This window comes from Papio anubis, chromosome 18 (assembly GCF_008728515.1).
Source record: "Papio anubis isolate 15944 chromosome 18, Panubis1.0, whole genome shotgun sequence".
In the NCBI taxonomy this organism is placed as follows: Eukaryota; Metazoa; Chordata; class Mammalia; order Primates; family Cercopithecidae; genus Papio; species Papio anubis.
In genome coordinates, this window is record NC_044993.1 from 66932653 (window position 1) to 66953409 (window position 20757).

At 42.6% G+C, this 20757-nt stretch overlaps 1 protein-coding gene across 1 annotated transcript in view; it reads right to left on the bottom strand.

Moving 5' to 3' along the window:
• RBFOX1 (RNA binding fox-1 homolog 1) overlaps positions 1-20757 on the bottom strand; it is a 2483424-nt gene that overhangs the window by 690739 nt on the left and 1771928 nt on the right.

Consider the following 20757-nt stretch of genomic DNA (forward strand, 5'->3'; position numbering starts at 1 on the left):
TGTAACAGTTTCATCTCTGCTTCTTGCCCGGTGTGTGGCCTGTGAATGTCCTGTTCCTCTCTGGGCCTCAGTGTCCTCCTCTATAAAGTAAGAAGTAGAGCAAGGCGACTTCTAAGGCCTTTCCAGCTGTAGCTTTCTGTGAGCCACGTGACACCCAGCCCCGTGGGAGAACCATCGTGGTTACCATCCAACAGGGTCCAGAGGGAATTGAAAGGGATGGCTCTGAACTCAACCTTGAATGCACTGTCTGAAAGGCACTAGAGTCCAGCAAGAACAGCAGGACTGAGGAACTTGTGCCTGGGGCTCCTCCACTCGTATCTAAGTGCCTGTAAAGAAAAGGAGGTCTCCCTAACCATCAAACAAAGATGGTGGCAGGGGAGTGGCCATCCCATAGTTATGGCTTGCAGTAAACCCCTTACCTGCCCCAGTGTTTACAGAATGAGGAAGCATCTCCTAACATCTACAAGGAATTTTTGCACAAGGGCCTATAATTACTGCCTATTATGAAGAAGTGCATGAGAGAGAAGCTATGGATTATAAATTCATGGTAGATTATGTTTTAATGTTCCCCAAACAGAATAATAATTGCTAAAACTGCTTTGGGTATCAAGCTTCATTGCACTGAACTGCCCTCCAAGAATTACTATTTTTAAAAATCACTTATGGTACCAGGATGGCACAATGTCACAGAACTAGGCTTATCCATGGTAGTCTTTGTCAAAGCCACCACGTCTCTGTGCATTCATGTCCGGAGCAGGATATGAGTGCCAATGCTGTAAATTAAGGTACAATTTGTAAATGCTTCATTAATATTTATTAAATGATTACTAGATGCTTTTACAATCTTTAATGTGATAATATAAAGCATGTCATTAAAATGCATTAGAAGCATATTCTTAGTAAGCCCTGCCATAGCCTGCTGTTAGGAAATCCCTGGTTTTATGATCCTCCTCCTAAATCCTTTTCCAACATATGATTATCAGGAGGATATAGAAACTTAAGTGGCTGTCTTATCAAAACATCCCCTAGGAGAGGGATAGCTATTGCCCTCATGGGAATCGAAAGCAGGGAGTCTTTTTTTCAACTCCCTTTCCAAATTTGATATACTTTGATCCTGATGAATAAATTTAACATCTGGGTGATTAAAAATGGCAGCCTACTCCAGAGTGCTCAGAAGGACTCTGAGGCTCTATTTGAGCTAAGTGAAAAAGAACACAGGGATTGATAAGTGATACTTGTTTGTGTGTACTGTAGAGTAAGTAACACCCATCTCTGATTTAGGACAAGGGAGATAACCTAGGCAGAGGAGTTCAAGGTGTGCTGGGGCCTCTGCAGTGCTGGGATTTTAGTCATGGACCATTATGCCCAGCTAATTTTTTTCTTTTTAGTACAGACAAGGTTTCACCATGTTGGCCAGGTTGTTTTTAAATTCCTGGCATCAAGTGCTCCACCCAACTCATGCCCATCTCTCTCTCTCTCTCTCTCTCTTTTTTTTTCTGAGATGGAGTCTCACTCTGTCACCCAGGCTAGAGTGCAATGGCATGATCTCGGTTCACTGCAACCTCTGCCTCCCAGTTCAAGCGATTCCCCTGCCTCAGCCTCCCAGGTAGCTGGGATTACAGGTGTGCACAACCACTCCCAGCTAATTTTGTGTATTTTGTATTTTTAGTTTCACCATGTTTCCCAGGCTGGTCTTAGACCCCTGACCTCAGGCAATCCACCCAACTTGGTCTCCCAAAGTGATAGGATTACAGTCATGAGCTACTGTGCCCGGCCCATTCATTTCTTAAAGGTCACTATCTCTCCCTCCTTCTGTAGCCTCTCACTACATGTTTTATTTTCTTTGAATTTACCCAGCTCTCTCCTACCTTGGTGCCTTTGCACAGGCTGGGCTTTTTGCATAGGATTCTCTTATCTCTACTTTTCAAATGGTCATTCCTTCTTATTTTTCAAGCTTCAGATTGAATGCCAACTTCTGCAAAAGCATTTCACTGCCCATTCTGCCTCCCTCCTGCCTGTGTCTATTTACTGATAAAGAATGAAGACTCAAGAGTGAGACAATGGGGCACAAGCTCTAGTTCTGCAGCGTTCTAGCTGTATGAACACTAGAGCCAGTTATTCAAATTCTCTGCCCTTCAGCTTCCTTGGATATAAAATCAGGTCAGTAAGAATAGAACTCATCTCATGGATAAAATGAGCTAATATACCAAACATTAGGAAAGTGTTTAGCCCATACTAAGATTTCGTTTTTCTCATTTTGCCTACTTTTTTTTTTTTTTCTGCTTTCATCTGCTACATGTCAGCACTATATGGGGATAGGTCTAATATATCCAGCACCTACTACAGTGCTTGACTCACAACAGCTTCCCAGTAAATATTAGCTAAGTTTTTAAAATTAGGATATTCACTAGGGTTATCATGAATAAGGCCTAGTTCCTGACCTCATAGGGAATCTGGAGTATAAAGAAAAAAAGAAATACGATATTTCAAATCAACTCCTTAAACTAAAAGAGAGTGAGAGAGATGTGGGTCATGAAGATATGCTCTGGGTTCAAGAGACCTGACTCTCAATCCCAGCTCTACCATGTTTAAGAATATGGGGTGTGGGGCCAGGTGCAGTGGTGGTTCACACCTGTAATCCCAGCATTTTGGGAGGCTGAGGTGGGTGGATCACTTGACGTTAGGAGTTCAAGACCAACCTAGCCCACATGGTGAAATCCCATCTCTACCAAAGAGTACAAAAATTAGGTGCGTGCCTGTAGTCCCAGCTACTCGGGAGGCTGAGGTGGGAGGATCATTTGAACCCAGGACACAGAGGTTGCAGTGACTGAATATCGCTCCACCACACTCCAGGCTGGGTGACACAGTGAGACCCTGAAGAAGAAAAGAAAAGAAAAGGAAAGAAAAGAAAAGAAAAAAGAAAAGAAAGGAAAGGAAAGGAAGAAGGAAAGAAAGAAAAGGAAAAGAAAGGAAAGGAAAAGAGAGAAAGGGAAAGAGAGAGAAAGAAAAAGAAAGACAAAGACAGGAAGTAAGGAAGGAGGGAAGGAAGGAGGGAGGGAGGGAGGGACGAAGGAAGGAAGGAAGGAAGGAAGGAAGGAAGGAAGGAAGGAAGGAAGCAAGCAAGCAAGCAAGCAAGCAAGCAGGTTGTGGCAAATTAGAATGAAGATAATACTACCTACCTTCAATAATTAGAAATAATATATATAAAGGCTCTTCAAGCATACCTGGTACATAGTAAATGCTCAATAAACAAAAGCTGCTACTCTTGTTTTTAGGGTCATTTTTATTATGTACAAAAAACTTGGTAAATACTATGATGGACACTGAATCCAGTTTGTGCAAATAAACTGAGGGAAACGGGCCATGAATTGAAAGAATCAGAGTCAGCTGTGGCCACAGAATCCTAGACGGTCTCTAGTTAGTTTTCTAAGAACCCTCTGCATGACCAACGGCCTATGCAAGTCTTCAGGGAGGGTTCCCATTGGAACCCCAAGGGGCCCTGCCAGCCTGGAGTTCAGTGACCTCCTGGAGTTTTCCCCGACGCTAGAAAGAGGTCAGCTTTGGACTCCTGAGCACCTTCTGGCAGCCAAGACCCTGTCTGGTCTGGGAGAACTGCAGCAGGCTCTTCCCAACCTCCCCTCCCCTGACCAAGGAAGCAGGAGACAGACCTTGGTTCACGGGTACCTGCTCCACTGCTTCATCCATGAGTCTTGCTTCTTATGCCCCTAAAATTACATAAATACCTGTATGGCCCACGCCGCAGGGGCTTTCTTTTAAATCCCAGTATAATCCTGGTAATTTCCCAGTCCCAAAGCCTCCTCAACAAGGGCTCTGGAGTTTGAAAGATCTGGGTTCAAATCCCACCCCTGTCACTTTCTGTCTAACAGACTTTACTTAAATTACGATACTTGATCTCTTTTAAGCCTGTTTTTAATTTTTAAAAGTAAGGGTTAATATTAGTGTAGAGGCAAGACATACATCATTTAAAATGGCAATTTCATATTACAAATGTATTATGTATCAAATATATATATATTTACTGTACGCCTAAACCTTTCAAATTCTTTTAAAATTGGTTTTTACCATATTTATCTTTTTGTAAAATAATCAAGGCTGTACCATTTGATCAAAGCAATCTATTCCCATGAGAAACCACGGCATGACCTGCAAAACGCCAGCAGAGGAAAGAATATTGACGTATGGATGTGGTCACTTGCTATTAACCAGTATGACAAAAGTGGTATTTTCTTTGGTTTTGCTTTGTGATTCTAGGTGCTCAAGCCCCAGAAAAAGAAATCCAATATGCTAAAGGAACATGAGTACAAGAAAAAAGGCACAATGGGAGAAGCATTTAAGCTTATTAGCCATATTCATTCATGTTTTCATTTTATTCAGCATGGCACATTCTTCCTCACTACGACCCGCTGTGAGGGTGACGCTCTGAAGCTAAAAAGCCTTAGGAATAGCCGCATACCAAAACTGGCAGAGTGGCCTGGCCAAGCCTGCACAGTCTTAGCCACGCCATGTTAGTGTAAATATCAAGACCAAAATGAAACCAAGGCTGGGTGCAGTAGCTCATGCCTGTAATCCTAGCACACTGGGAGGCTGACAAAGGGGGATCGCTTGGGCCCAGGAATTTGAGACCAGCCTGGGTAATGCAGAGAGATCTCATCTCTACAAAAAATACAAAAATTAGCCGGCTATGGTGGCATGCAACTGCAGTCCCAGCTACTCAGGAGGCAGAGGTGGGAGGATGGTTTGACCCCAGGAAGTTGAGGCTCCAGTAAGCTATGATTGCACCACTGCGCTCTGGCCTGAGTGACAGGAGGATCACCTGGGCCCAGGAGTTTGACGGTAGCCTGGGTGATAGAGCAAGGGCCTGCCTCAAAAATATTGTTTTAATATTTTTTAAAAATATTTAAAATATTTAAAAATATAAAATGAAAAAATACATAATCTATTATACATTTTAAAATATTTTATTTTAAAAGTATATCTTTTATATATTAGTATTTTATTAAATATATTTATATAATATTTATATAAGTTATATACAATATTAATATAAATTATATAAAATTTAATACTGATATATAAAACATACTTATAAAACATACATTTAAAATAAAAATATTTTAAAACATATAAGAACATAAATATCAAACCATTCAAAAATGTTTTTAAATATTAAAAAGTAAATATATATATATAGAGAGAGAGAGAGAAAATAAAATGAAACCAGAAGGATCCAAGCAGTAACCAAAAGAGGTAGGGGCCGATGCAACACATATAAGATACAACAATTTACTCAGCAACTAACTGAGCAGAGAGGAGTTTCCCTTGCCCTTTGATGCTTCATTTATTCATTTATTCAACAAAAAACAATTTTTTTTGAAAAAGAGTCTTGCTCTCTCACTCAGGCTGGAGTGCCGTGACATGACCTGGGCTCACTACAGCCTCTGCCTGCCAGGTTCAAGCGGTTCTCCTGCCTCAGCCTCCCAAGTAGCTGGGATTACAAGATGCCTGCCTCTATGCCCAACTAATTTTTGTATTTTTAGTAGAGACGGGGTTTCACCATGTTGGCCACGCTGGTCTAAAACTCCTGGCCTCAAGCAATTTGCCCACTTTAGCACCCCAAAGTTCTGGGATTATAGGCATGAGCCTTCAAGCCTGGCCTCAAGAAAAATTCTTAAGGGCTCACTTAAGCCGGTCAGGGTGGTGGATACTGGGAACATTAAGGATGTGGGCAGGAATGTGGGGATTTCACTGAGCTCACGGTTCTCAGAGGGAAGGACATTTCCCTCCTCCTCCTTTTCTTCCCTCTGCAGTGTACTGACACAGACAGTGTCCAGTGTTATTTCCTTCTCTGTTAATACTTATTTGTCACTCTTTATGTGGACGTGTCTGATCTTCTGTTTGCTTTGATAAAACACAGATATTGTCCCAGATTCCTTTTCATTGTATTTAATTTTCATAAACATTTTATTTTGAAAATATTTTAGATTGACTGGGCATGGTGGCTCATGCCTGAAATCCCAGCACTTTGGGAGGTCGAGGCAGGTGGATCACAAGGTCAGGAGTTCAAAATCAGCCTGGCCAGCATGGTGAAACCCCATCTCTACTAAAAATACAAAAAAGTAGCCAGGCACGGCGGCGTACGCCTGTAATCCCAGCTACAGGAGGCTGAGGCAGGAGAATCTCTAGAACCCGGCTGACAGAGGTTGCAGTGAGCTAAGATTGTGCCATTGCACTCCAGCCCGGGTGACAAAGCAAGGTTCCATCAAGGCAGGAAGGCAGGAAGGAAGGAAGGAGGGAGGGAGGGAGGGAAGGAAGGAAGGAAGGAAGGAAGGAAGGAAGGAAGGAAGGAAGGAGAAAATATTTTAGATTTACACAGAGGTGTAAAGATAGCATAAGAGAGTCCCCAGGTACCCTGCACCTGGCCTGAGGCCTGAGACATGATTACTGTAGTAAATACCTTAGCAATGGAAGTGGGGAGGCTGGAGGAAGACATGAAAGGTTCACCTAACCTGGTCTAGAAAACACTACAGCCGCCTTCCTGGGGGTAGCAGCACTTCATCAGAGCCAGAAGAAAGGGAAGGCTGTTTCACGTGGAGAAAACAAAACGTGGAAAGGCTGGGAGGTGAAAGAGAGCAGGGTTTAGTTGGAACACATGTAAAAATGTCAGTACTGCTGGACCACAGATTGGGAGGTGTGGAGCAGCTAGAGAGAATCACCTGTTCAGGATTAATGGGAATTGGGGTGTGGGCATTTCCTTGTACAAGCTAAACCTGGTGGGCAAAGCCCTAAACATACAATGTTTGAAACCAAGCATGTTCTCTTTAGCATGAAATTCACTTCCTTACTTTTTTTTCTGGTCCAAGTCACACCTTTCCCAGTAATGGTCTAGCCTAGAAACAGCTCTGATCACATCATTATAACTGTAAAATAAAACTACATATCCACAGCACAGATCATTCATTCAAACTGTAAAGTAACTGCAAAAATCCACAGCACAGATCAGAGGAGAGGACCATGGGCTCAGGGATTCAGACAAGAGGGCTTTTGCTGACCTAACAAAAAGTATAAAATTTCTTAGCAAAAAGTACAACAGCATGAATACACTGTCCCACTCTCTCTCACACACACAAACACACACATACTTTCATGAAGTCTATGAATCTCAGTTAAAAGCTCTCACTCCAAAGAATTCATGTTGTATGAAATATTGGATCCCTTTTCATCCTAAACATCAACATTTTCCAAATCTACCTGTTTTTTTCTTAAGCATCAACATAACAAAACCTAAAAAAGGCAAATACACCAAATTACCTAACAATATATAGTTTTATGTGAAATAATTTTGTGTCCCAAAAAATTCTAGAAATATTACAAAGGAATGGTTATTTTCAACTCAATCAGTACCATTATCTCTTAGTCTTTACACACACACACACACACACACACACACACACACACACTCTTCTAAAACCTAGGAAACCAGAAACACTTTTTTCAGTTCTGAACAAGAATGCTTTTTTTTTTCTGTTTAATTTTTTTGTAGAAACGAGGCCTCACTGTATTGCCCAGGCTGGTCTTGAACTCCTAAGCTCAAGAGAGCCTCCCACCTTGGCCTCCCAATGTGCTGACATTACAGGTGTTAGCCACAGCACCTGGCCTAGAGCGGGTTTTAATCTGTAGACATTGTATTTCTTTTATTATTATTATTATTATTATTATACTTTAAGTTCTAGGATACATGTGCACAACCTGCAGGTTTGTTACATAGGTATACATGTGCCATGTTGGTGTGCTGCACCCATTAACTCGTCATTTACATTAGATATATCTCCTAATGTTGTGGAAGACAGTGTGGCATTTCCTCTAGGATCTAGAACTAGAAATATCATTTGACCCAGCGATCCCATTACTGGGTATATACCCAAAGGATTATAAATCATGCTGCTATAAAGACACATGCACACGTTATGTTTATTGCAGCACTGTTCACAATAGCAAAGACTTGGAACCAACCCAAATGTCCATCAATGATAGACTGCATTAGACGTTGCATTTCAAAACCAGGAGCAATTAAGACAATACTCATGAACACACCACACACAGACACACATACACACACAATTATGTGTAAAGAAGCATCTAGAAAGAAGTATCTAACTCTTAATGGAGGTGGCCTGAAACAATTCCTGGAGGTTAGGCTTCTCACTGAAACTAAACATCTTGCCCAAAATGTTAGAAATCCGCTTGCAGAAGGAGAAGCTGGAGGAAACACCTCGAATGAGAGGCAGTAGAGAACGCCTCCCTCTTCAGGTAGTTACTGACTTCGAAGGATCCGCCAATGCACGACTCATGGAAATTCATCGAGGGGTTAAGACAGATTTGCAAATGGCTTTCCCTTCGTAAGACCTAGGTGCTCCACGGAGAGAACATGGCTGGGTATGCATGCAGGCTACCTGGAGGAGCGGGCAAGGCCTGTTTTCAAATGTGAATGACAGCCTCCTGAATTGCAGTTTGTAAAATTCCATTCCCTGAAGACCCCAAGTGCCTGAAGAGAAAGCGTGCATGCCTAATTCACACGTCACTGACGTTTGCAAATATAGCATTTTGGTAAATGTCTTTCATCTCTCCATTCTTGCTAAGCCTCTAAGATTCCAATTTTCTCTGAATGAATGAATGCACAAATAAACAAACAAACATAAGAAAACATATAAGCACACCACGATGTTCTTTTCCCAGAGGGTGATAATTCGTCAGTATTTGTTTGGAAGTTGGCCTGTCACAGGGTTGTGAAAAGGTGAAGAGAAAAGCTATTGAACATCCAGAAAAGGAAAAGCTTCCCACACCAAGGTCAAGTATAAATCAGCCATGAGACAAAGCAACACTCATTTCAACCTGAGGCCACAATGCACCTTGACCCCAGCCTCATGAAAACAACAATTTGCAGTCGTCTATAAAACACTTCTTCTACTTTCTCTGTTCCATTGGCTTCTTCCAAACTCAGACTCCTGAGTTAGCAGTATCTGGCTATATTTTACAAGCATGTGTGTGCGTGTGAGTGTGTGCATTGCATGCTAACGTTTGGGGCCAAGATTTATCTCATTCTCTGATGGCATTTTATTGTTATTAGAGAGCCATAAATTTCAGCTCCGTTAGCACTGCATTTAAATATGCACCCGCCAAGATAGAAAGGTGCTGGATCTATAGTACGCTATAAATTTCCATTATTTGCCATCATTCTATACTTGGGCCTTGGCAGAGCTCAGCCGAGGCTGCACATTTTGTTTAGATAGCTCCTCTTCCCTGAAGGGAAACTTCGCCAACACTTGAAGCAGACACGATTTGCTGGCCGCGACTCTGTTTGCACCTTAACAGCTGTTTTGCTTTTTTATTTAGAGAGAACAGGGTTGCCACCATCTGTCTTTTGAAAAATGAGTTCTGCTCACAGCAACATGGAACCATAAAAAAAAGTGAAAGAGGCTGAAGGATGAAGCCAAAAGTCATGAAACAAAAGGGTTGCTCAACCAGGAGATGAAAATAATGGTGAAACATTTACTACTGGTGGGACAAAAACATGAAACAAATTTACCAAAATGCCTGTCAGGGATTTCAAAGTTGGTACACAGGGATCAAGTGACAGCCAGAAAAGAAACGGTCTTACGTTCTCTCCAGCAAGTGCTGGCAGAACCCAAATCACAATAACCTCACCTAGTGGGTAACCACATCCTGTCACCTGCCCTGCTCACAGCATCCTAAAACTGCCCAGTGAAGTAGATAGTTTAATCAACTCCACTTTAGAAAAAAGAAAAATACGGTCACAGGCATCAGTCAGATGTCACTTCAAGTTCAGCATTTCCACTTTCTAGTTTTGCATCCTGTATCATGCCTGTTACCACGTCCACCAAGTGAGGCATGTCTACCCAAGTGGAAGTGGCGCTGGAGGAATTACGTAAGATGATACACGCAAAATGCTGTGTGCAATGCTTGCCACATACGTGTACTGAATACACTGTGGCTGTATCTGTTATCAAAGCAGTTCAGTGACTTAGGTTAGGTCCCAAAACAAGTGAGGAACATGAGCCCAGATTTAAACCACCCAGTCTGCAGAATTTAAGTCCAGTGCTTGTTTTTAATATCCGAAAGCCATCTTCTAAAACTCAACTTTATAGGCGAGTTGATACCATGACACCACATTGACTCTCAATCTTCAGTTTGAGTAGTATGGCAGAAGGATATGCCACATGTCTAAGATAGATCCTGGGGATGAGGCAGGTTCTGTTCCACATAACTGCTTGCGGATACAGGTTGATGGCGATTTCATGATCTCAAAAAAGGACTTCAAATTCACTGTGGCAAGGGATTCTGGTGTCTAGTGGTGTCTCCCTCTTCCATGCTTTATCCCAGAAGTGATGAACTTTACTAAGCCTACAATTCATTGGCAAAAACAAGCCTTATGGTCTCACTTAACTGCAATGAGTGACTGGGAAGTGCAGTCTTCCCAAGAAGAAAACCCTATAACCACATAGCGATAATTACTGGTATTGTCTATCACACCAACTGATGGGCAAATGATGAATTAACTGGGTCTTTCCCCTTCATCGAGAAGTTAGATTTTCCTGAAACATGTTGCTTACCTCTATAGATATAATTAAAGCCAAGTAAATTTGGTATTCCACAATTGCTTATTATGGAATAATATTTCTTTCTACCCAAATCAGAAAATACTATTAATCAGAAAAAAATTCGAGAGAAAAAGAAGAAAATGTTATTAAAATGAATTATTGGGAATGGAATAGAACATAATGGAAGTGTAAATAACTAGACTGCTAGTCATCAAAAAATTTCAAATACTCCTTGTTTGCTTAAAAGAGCCTTTTAAACAAGAGGAGATGAATCACAAATGGCGTCTAATAGGCTCTTAAATAAGCCAAAAACTCAGAATAATGTGAACAGCCTTCTATCCAAAGCAGTCTTGAGAATTAACTGATGTTTTATTTGAGAAGGGAAAAATACTTTCTCCTCTCCCCAGCCTCTGTCTGAACACTGTTGACCACAACTTCCTGCTCAGTGCCTTACACTCCAGAAGATTCAGATTGCGTAAGTCTATAATATTACTCAAGTTTGTTTTTGCCAACTCTGAGGTGATTGTGATGCCCAGAAAAGGCTGAGAAGCCAAGCTCCAGATCTACTCCATAGTCCAGGAGAACAATCCCAGGAATATGAGCAGTTTCTGATTTGCTGTCCCAGGCCATATGCTCATCCATAGCTTCAGCGCCTATAACGATACTAACGCCTTCACAGTGCCATTGGATGCAACTACTGCTGTCACCATGACAAATTGAGGCCACTGAGAGTGAGGAAGAAGAAAAAACAGAACGTGAACTGACCCTTGACTGTGTCTCAGACCCCAAGTTTGTGCTATTCCATAACACAAGAAAAAGATAAACAGAATCCCTGCATTCATGAAGCATAGAACCTGGTAAAGAGACTGAGCACGGTGGCTCACACCTGTAATCTCAGCCCTTTGGGAGGTTGAGCTAGGTATATCACAAGGTCAGGAGCTCCAGACCAGCCTGCCCAATATGGTGAAATCCCATCTCTATTAAAAATACAAAAAAATTAGGCAGGCATGGTGGCACATGCCTGTAATCCCAGCTACTTGGGAGACTAAGGCAGGAGAATTGCTTGAATCCAGGAGGTGGAGGTTGCAGTGAGCTGAGATTTCACCACTGCACTCCAGCCTGGGTGACAGAGTAAGGCTCCACCTCAAAAAAAAAAAAAAAAAAAACCCGGTAAAGAACTTAGTTTCTAGTTTAACACCCACTCTCTCTCACTCAGGATTCCATTCCCATTACCTCGAAAGACTGAGAATCAGATCCAAAATATATTTTCCCAACCTTTTGAATGTGTTTTTGCAAAGACAGTTATTCCATTTAAACTTCAGTTTAAGGCTGGGTGCAGTGGCTCACGCCTGTAATCCTAGCACTTTGGGAGGCTTATCACTGTAATCCTAGCACTTTGGGAGGAGGGCGGATCACCTGAGGTCAGGAGTTCGAGACCAGCCTGGTCAACATAACTAACCCCATCTCTACTTAAAAAAAAAAAAAAAAAAATAGCCAGGTGTGGTGGTGCATGCTTGTAATCCTAGCTACTAGAGAGGCTGAGGTGGGAGGACTGCTTGAACTCAGGAGGCTGAGATTGCAGTAAGCCAAGATCATGCCACTGCACACTGCAGCCTGGGTGACAGAGCAAGACTCCATCTCGAAAACAAACAAATGAAACCTTCAGTTTACACATCATTTTGAACAGGTTTAGTTTCATTCGTCAAAGTTTCAGCACCTTGGACACTTCTTTTTGAGCATTTATTTGGCACACACAACTGCCTGGCCCAATAAATCTGCCATTCCAATTACACTCTGTATTTATTTTTAATACAATGAGTGAATACTGTTACCTACTTGGTCCTCAAGTTCCCTGAAATCTGCTTTTCCTTCTTTTAGGGAGAATATTGATGTTGGGAATAGAATATATAGCATTTTAGCCAGGTGTCATGGCTCAAATCTTTAATCCCAGCCCTTTGGGAGGCTGAGGCAGGAGGGTTTTTTGAGACCAGGAGCTCAAGAATGACTTGGGTAACATGGTGAGACCTCATTTCTATAATTTTTTTAAAAAAAATTAACTAGGCATATTAGTGCACACCTGTAGTCCCAGCTACTTGGGCAGCTAAGATGAAAGGATTGCATGAGTCTGGGAGTTTGAGGCTGCAGTGAGCAGTGACTACCAATGCACAGGTAAGATAACATTAGTAGTTCTAATGTTTTATTAGAATGATATAACATTCATCGTATCATATATGCAGAATGATATAACTGCAATGATAGGTTATACCAGAGTTTCTCAACATCAGCACTGCTAACATTTTGATACAGACAATTCTTGGCTTTGGGGACTGTCCTGTGTATTGCAAGATATTGAGTGGCATGCCTTGACTTTACCTGCTAGATGCCAGTAGCATCCTCCTCCCAGTTGTAGCAACCAAACATGTCTCCAGACATTATCACATGTTCTCTGGGTCAGAAAGTGGGCAATTTTTCCTCCAAGTGAGAGGGACTGGTTTATGTTTATTGCACATGTAACATGAGCAAAACACTGAGTTAAGCTCCTAACATACCTTACTTCATTGAATTACCTCGGCAGTCCTATGTGAGTAGGGACTACAAGCACTTTTTCACCAAAGAAAGGATGCTTAGAGAACTGAAAGGCTTATTCTCAGTCACAAAGCCAATGAGTGTCAGAGCATTACACCACAAATTCGTACATGAAATCCCTAACCCTCAGTGTGAAAATATTTGGAGACAGGACTTTTGAGAAGATAACATCTTAAAAGTAAGATCTTCATAATGGGATAAGTGCCCTTATAACGATAGGAAGAGAGGGATTACCTCCTCTCTCTCTTTCTCTGTCTCCCCACCTGTGCACACCGAGGAAAGCCACCAAAGATACACTGAGAAGGTGGCCATATGCCAGCCACAAAGATTCCTCACCAGGACCTGACCTTCTTGGCACCATGATCTTGAACTTTCAGCCTCCACAACTATGGGAAAATAAGCATCTCTTGTTCAAGTCACCCAGTCTATGGCATTTTGTTATGGCAGTCTGAACACACTAAGATATCAGTTTGTTAAAATGGGTTAAAACTTGAAAGGAAACATTATTTCTCCTCCAACCCAGTGTGCACAACTTTCCAACAGTTACAAAGCACGTCACTCTGGCCTTCTTTTGCTGACAAAGTTAGCTTAAAATTAATTGTCCCATAATAAACAAAAGTCTATTGGATCTCATTTACTTTTTCTAGAGTACGATTCCTTTCCATTGTTTTGTTAACAGTATTTAAAAATCACACTGTGCAAGAGAGAAAGGAAACCAGAGATAAGGTATTCCAATGTCCTTGTGTTTTTCTCATTATCTTTTCAAGGGAGTCGTTAACATGGCTTGGGAAATGAGACAGAGGTGACTTTCCATGTCATGAGTGACTGAAGTCTCCTTGCCTGTGACACACTCGTGTAGCCTCAGAAACCTGAAGGATGAGTAGTTTCATAGTGGCAAGACGATGGAACTGAAGAGACCTAAGATTCAGTCCCAGGTCTGTCACTAGTAGTTATGAGATCTCACCTGCCAGACATTCAGTCTGTCAGCCTCAGATCCTGTATTTTTAAAAGCGGGGAAATTTCTTTCATCTTGCAGAGTTATGGAAGAGTTAAGAAAGTGGAACAAAAACATCCACAAAAGCTCCCAGCATTCAGGGATGGTCAATAAATGATAGTGATCATAGTCTCATCCTACGATTATTCTAGATCTTTGCTGGATGGATTCTGAAGCTGTTTCTCACTGGTGACTCCATACGTCTGACCTGAAGTCCACTTACTATTTTGGAGGTCTGGGTAATCCAGTCTGACCTACAGTGGCTGGCCTTGACCTCACTGATCAGAACACCACATCATGATCTACTTAGCCAACGTCAGAGGACAAATGAAGGGCGTATCTCCAGAGAGAAATGTGCAGAAGATGGGGTGGAAGAGCATGCAATACCAGTTAAGCTAACATCATCCAAAGGCATCCCACTCCTTCCCATTTCCCATGACTGATATCACTAACCAAAAACAACTTGGAAGACCCAAACTGTTTTAACAAGACATAGCCACAAACAGCCTGCCAGGTTTCCATCCCCATCTGCCACACTTGCACTCTTTAAGACCTTGGCAAATTACTTAAGCTTTCTGAGCTTCAGTTTCTGCTTCTGCAAAGTGAAAATGATGATAGCATCTTGACCTCAGAATCATTAAAAGAATTATATAAGTTAATGTTGCAAAAGCCCTTAGAACCAGCCCTGGAATGGTATGAGGACTCCACGAATGACCGTTAATTATTGAAATCAAATAAATCCAAATCTTCCTGCAGTTTTTGACTTTTCAACTACATAAGACACAGGCTGAACACCTCTCTTCTTTCAGTAACCCTTTCCCAGCCAGGAAAACAAAAGAACTTGCTTTCAATTGAAAGGTAAGGCCACAAATTGACTTGAAATAAAAACAAACAATCAACAAACAAAATATAACAGAAAAGAACAGCTTAAGTAGTTAATTAATCCTCTTGCCCAAGGCCCTGCTATGACTCACTTTGGTGGGAGAGCTTTATCAGCACACTATCTTCTGCTCAAGAAAACAGATGTGGGCTGGGCACAGTGGCTCATGCCTATAATCCCAGCACTTTGGGAGGTGGAGGTGGAGGCAGAGACAAGCAGATCACTTGAGGCCTGGAGTTTGAGACCAGCCTGGCCAATATGGGGAAACTCTGTCTCTACTAAAAATACAAAAATCAGCCGGGCAGTGGTGGCATGCGAATATAATCTCAGCTACTTGGGAAGCTGAGTCAGGAGAATCGCTTGAACCCAGGAGGCGGAGGTTTTAGTCAGCCAAGATCACTTCACTGCACTCTAGCCTTGGTGAGAGAGACAGACTCTGTCTCAAAAAAAAAAAAAAAAAAGGGGGAGATGTGATCAGTGTCTCTCCCTCCTTTTCCAAACCACATCTCCTTCACTGGCCACCAGACATCTAGCCCCATGGATGTTCATTGACTCTGTCAACTCTAAGAGGTCTCATTGACCACTGCATATAATAATCACAAGGTCTCACCAGTGTGTGTCCTAGGGTAAGGGTCTGCACAGAAAGTCTAACCAGACTGGGTTTGATGCTCACAATGCAAGTTCTTTCTCTTGTGTTATCTAAATGTTCATGAAAAGCAGTTTTCTCTTGGTCCTGGAGAATTTGCCATTTAGCCCTAGGTTGTCTGTAGATTTGAACTTCAGGACTTAATAATGACACGTATGTATAAGGGATCCTCATAGTATTCACAGATGATTAAGTCTCACCCCTCCTGGAATGATCACGTGCTTTGCAGCAAAGAATAGAGTTGATGCCCTCAGGCAAACCGTTAGAGAAGTTAACTAAATTTGAATTCTCCCAGGGCCTCTTGACTGCATTTTTATTTTTTTCTTAAGAGTTCTCTGAGCTTCTATCAAGTCTAATTGATTTTTAGCACAGGAAGCCTTACCTCCCAATATAGCTTCGGACCCTTTTTCCTTGCAGCCAATGGCAAAAGATCCATTTATAAATTGTTAAACATGTTCACAGCTAAATGGCACCAAAATAGCCCAGGAATATTTTAATATTCATAGTTTGCTTTGATTAAAATACAAACTTTTCACGTTAGCTCTAGGATTATTTTTCATAAGGCAGGCAGGTTACAGAGCTGAGTGCCACTTAATTTAGTGTTTAATCAAGAGAACTACTGTGGTATCAGGCTGATTAGGTTGGCTCAACTGCTGCCTGCTCAATTTTTCCCCATAATTGTGGGATATTCTTTATGGTGACAAGTGCCCAGACGGTAGAATTCCAATATGCTATACATCAGCTTCTCCATTATTGGATTAGCTGGATGTGGCATCGTTACTGCTGCACTTTCATTCCTATCATTGATCGCATCGTCCCTTCTATTTCACAATTAATGCAAGTCTGCTGGATTGATCAATCCTCTCCCCTGCTTGGGCAGCAGTCAATATATTCTTATGGCCATGTGTTAGTGATCTGCAGGGTTTCTTGCAAGGCCTGTGGATTTGTCACTGTGGCGAGAGATTTTTTTCATTTTAAGGTGCTTCTGATGGTATGAGACTGCTTGATGCAGGGTCTTCAAATTACACATGTACAAAGAAAGAGAAAGAAGGAAGACAGAAGGCAGAGACAGAAAAAAGAAAAAGAAAACCTCCTGCCAGATCAAAACCGGCAAACCGATGCGTCCGGCGGTACGGTGCCAGGCAGTTCGATCAGGTGCGGCATCAAAATCAGGCGGCAAAATCAGGCGGCAAATCAGGCGGTGCGGCAAAATCAAAATCGGTGGTGCAAAATCCGGCGGGTGGGAGGGAGGCGGGGGGGTAGGGAGGGAATTTCATTTTCACAGCTATCAACCTTAAATCTCTTGAATTATTACTCTTGTTCTGAATTTTTATTTAATTTATTTTATTTTTGAGACAGTCTTGCTCTCTGTCACCAGGCTGGAGTACAGGCATGATCTCGCTCACTCTGCAGCACTTTGGCCTCCTGGGTTCCAGCGATTCTGCTGCCTCAGCCTCCTGAGTGTCTGCGATTACAGATGTGCCGCCATACCTGGCTAATTTTTGTATTTTTAGTAGAGACAGGGTTTCACCACATTGGCCAGGCTGGTCTCAAACTCCTGGCCTCAGGTGACCCACCTGCCTCAGCCTCCCAAAGTGCTGGGATTACCACCAGTATGAGCCACCGGCCTGAATTTTACTTTCTAATACTTCAAGCTATTCATTCAAGACTCACTAAAGCCAATTCACCAAAAATATTATCCTGTTACATTTTCTTTGGTAACAACTATTCTCATTATGCAGTGGATATATATTTTTTTCAATGAGAACTTGTACATGAAACAAGAAAGGGCAAGAGGTGTAGGTGTGGTTGAAAACTGGATCCAAGTTTGCTCTCAACTGAATGTAGATAATGCTAAGTTGGGTGAGAGACACGATACCCAGCGTTATATTGGAGTTTTTTTGTTTGTTTTTTTGCTACCATTTCTGAAATGTGTTGCCATTTCATGTGTTTCTCAGGGCACCTGTTGTATTAGGAGGCCTGGCTAGCAAGTTTGAGAAGATTGCATGGAGGTTCTCTTTTTTTTTTTTTTTGAGACGGAGTCTCACTCTGTCGCCCAGACTGGAGTGCAGTGGCCGGATCTCAGCTCACTGCAAGCTCCGCCTCCCGGGTTTACGCTATTCTCCTGCCTCAGCCTCCCGAGTAGCTGGGACTACAGGCGCCCGCCACCTCGCCCGGCTAGTTTTTTGTATTTTTTAGTAGAGACGGGGTTTCACCGTGTTAGCCAGGATGGTCTCGATCTCCTGACCTCGTGATCCGCCCGTCTCGGCCTCCCAAAGTGCTGGGATTACAGGCTTGAGCCACTGCGCCCGGCCTGCATGGAGGTTCTCACACGCCCATGTTGATACTTCCTAATGCTGAGGTGTCCACTAGGTCGGCCACAGAAATGCACAGGAGTGTGCAGGCTTCAGTGGCAGCAGCCTTACCCTATCCTCACCATTTCTAAGGACCTGCATGTAGGGAAGTGAGATGATTTACTTGGGAGTTTACCCTGTATAGTCAAGAAGTTAGCAGCAAAAGTATATGCAAATTCATGTTAAAGAGAAGAGCTTCCAAACGACAAAGAGTAGAAACATACAGTTACATTGAAAGAATGATTAAAACAGTCAAAGATGGCTGGAGGATGGGAGGGTGTTTAACGATGTGCAGTAGGCAAATTTATGCCCTGCTTCCCCAAGATACCCACGTCCTAATCCCCAGAACCGGTCAATGCGATGCGTGACGTAACAAATAGGATTTTGTAGATGTTACCAAAGGTATGCACCTAAAAATAGGGAGATGATTCTGGATTATTGGGGAGAATCCCATCTAATCACAAAAGCCCTTAAAAACACAAGACTTTCTCCAGGTGCAATGAGGGAGACGTGGGAGAAGAAGTCTATGAGATTTCAAGAATGAGAAGCATTTGTACCACTGCTGACTGTCAGTTGGAAGAGTCCACACATCATGAAAGGAAGTAAAAGGCTCCCAGGAGCTAAGAGAAGTCCCTCTGCTAGCAGTCAGTAAGGAAGTGGAGACTCCAACTTTACAGCTGCAAGGAAACAGATTTTCCTGACAACCTGAAGGAGTCTGGAAATGGGCTCTTTCCAGAGCCTCCTCATCAGTCCATACAGCCAACCGTTGACATCAGCCTTGAGAAAAACTCACAGTGTAGAATCAGTTGAGTCAACTAGACTTCTCACCTATAGAACTGTGAGATCATACGTATTTGTTACTTCAAGCTGCCAAACGTGTAGTAGTTCTGGCAGCGGTAGAAAACTAAGACTATGAAAACATGGAAAAGACAAGACACTGGGTCCACTTGGGGAGGTGATCGCAAATGCAGAACAAAGTCTCAGACATAACATGCCAGGGTTCAAAGTGTGGTTCCACTGCGTGGGAGCTGAGCGTCCTTGGGCAGGTGACTTAATTTTGCTAAGCATCCTCTTCTACATAGGCTTTATCTTTTCTTAATGAAATTAATGGCCAGGCATGGTGGCTCATGCCTGTACTCACAGCACTTTAGGAGGCTGAGGAAGGAGGATCACTGGAGTCCAAGAGTTCAAGACCAGCATGAGCATCAGAGGGAGACCTCGTCTCTACAAAACCTGAAACCTAGCCAGGTATGGGGGTTCCCAACTCTTGTCCTACCTACTCAGGAGGCTGAGGCCGGAGGACTGCTTGAGTCCAGGAGTTCGAGGCTACAGTGAGCTGTGATCATATCACTGCATTCCAGCCTGACCAACAGAGACCCTGTCTCTAAATAAAAAAAAAACAAAAACCTTGTTTGGCAGGGCTTAGGGGCTCATGCCTGTAATGCCAGCACTTTGAGAGGCCAAGGCGGGTGGATCGCAAGGTCAAGAAATCGAGAGCATCCTGGCCAACATAGTGAAATCCTGTCTCTACTAAAAATACAAAAATTAGCTGGGCGTGGTGGTGTGTACCTGTAATCCCAGCTACTCGGGAGGCTGAGACATGAGAATTGCTTGGACCTGGGAGGCAGAGGTTGCAGTGTGCCAAGATCGTGCCACTGCACTCCAGACTGGAAACAAAAAGAATGAGAATCCATCTCAAAAAAAAAAAAAAAAAATCATGACATTACCCATGCCCTCTAGTCAAACATGTTTAAATGCACACCTGTATTTGAACAAAGTAGGGTTTACTACCTGTTGCAAAGGAGAACGTATACCATGAGGAACCACGGACTATCTCAGTAAGATGTTGTCAGGGACATCTTCTTAGGGGATTTGCCTTTCTGTTACATGATCCTGAGTAGGGCTCAAAGAATTGGGGCTTTTCTCTGGATTGGATGCTGTCAGAAAGCAGAGCAATTATATCACTGGGTGTCTTCATAGTTCTTACCCAGAAGAAGGGAAGAATTCAGGGAAGCAAAAGCTGTAGCTGCTGAAGCAGCAGCAGTCACTCACATAAGCCAGCAGAGGAAGATGACTGGCCATCTTGCGATTTAGACAAGACCCATGTTTTGGACTGAGTTCAGCCATGACGACCTAGTGGTTTTGTCTTGTCCTGACCCACCACAGTCCTGAGATGGCCTTGTCCGATGCTGACATTCTATGAAATTGTTTGTGTTCAACAGGCAACACCAAAGTCTATCTGTGAGTGTCAGACCAGCTCCTACCAACACCAAGCCGTCACCAATAGGATCTTTCAGGAGCTGCTTTTCTATTTCTCAAGATAAAAAAACAAAAAACACGTATCATTAGTACCAATTTTCTCATTCACCTGCCATTCCTGAGTTCCTTCTCCCCATTCATGTCAATTATCTTTCTAGACATAACCCAGAAACTTTTCTCTTTTTCTCCTTCCACAAGAAATACTGACGGTATTGGGATGTTGCCTTGCCATCCCTCTATTCTATAGGTCAACTTAGTCTTTCTCCCTCAAAGCAAGCAAGAATACAGTCTCATGAAAAGGGAAGAAGATGACTGGAATGGAAGCAAGGAATCTTTAGATTCTCTTGAAAGGTAAGGGGAAGGCTATTAGCACTCATGTTTTCATGCTGTATATGCCACAC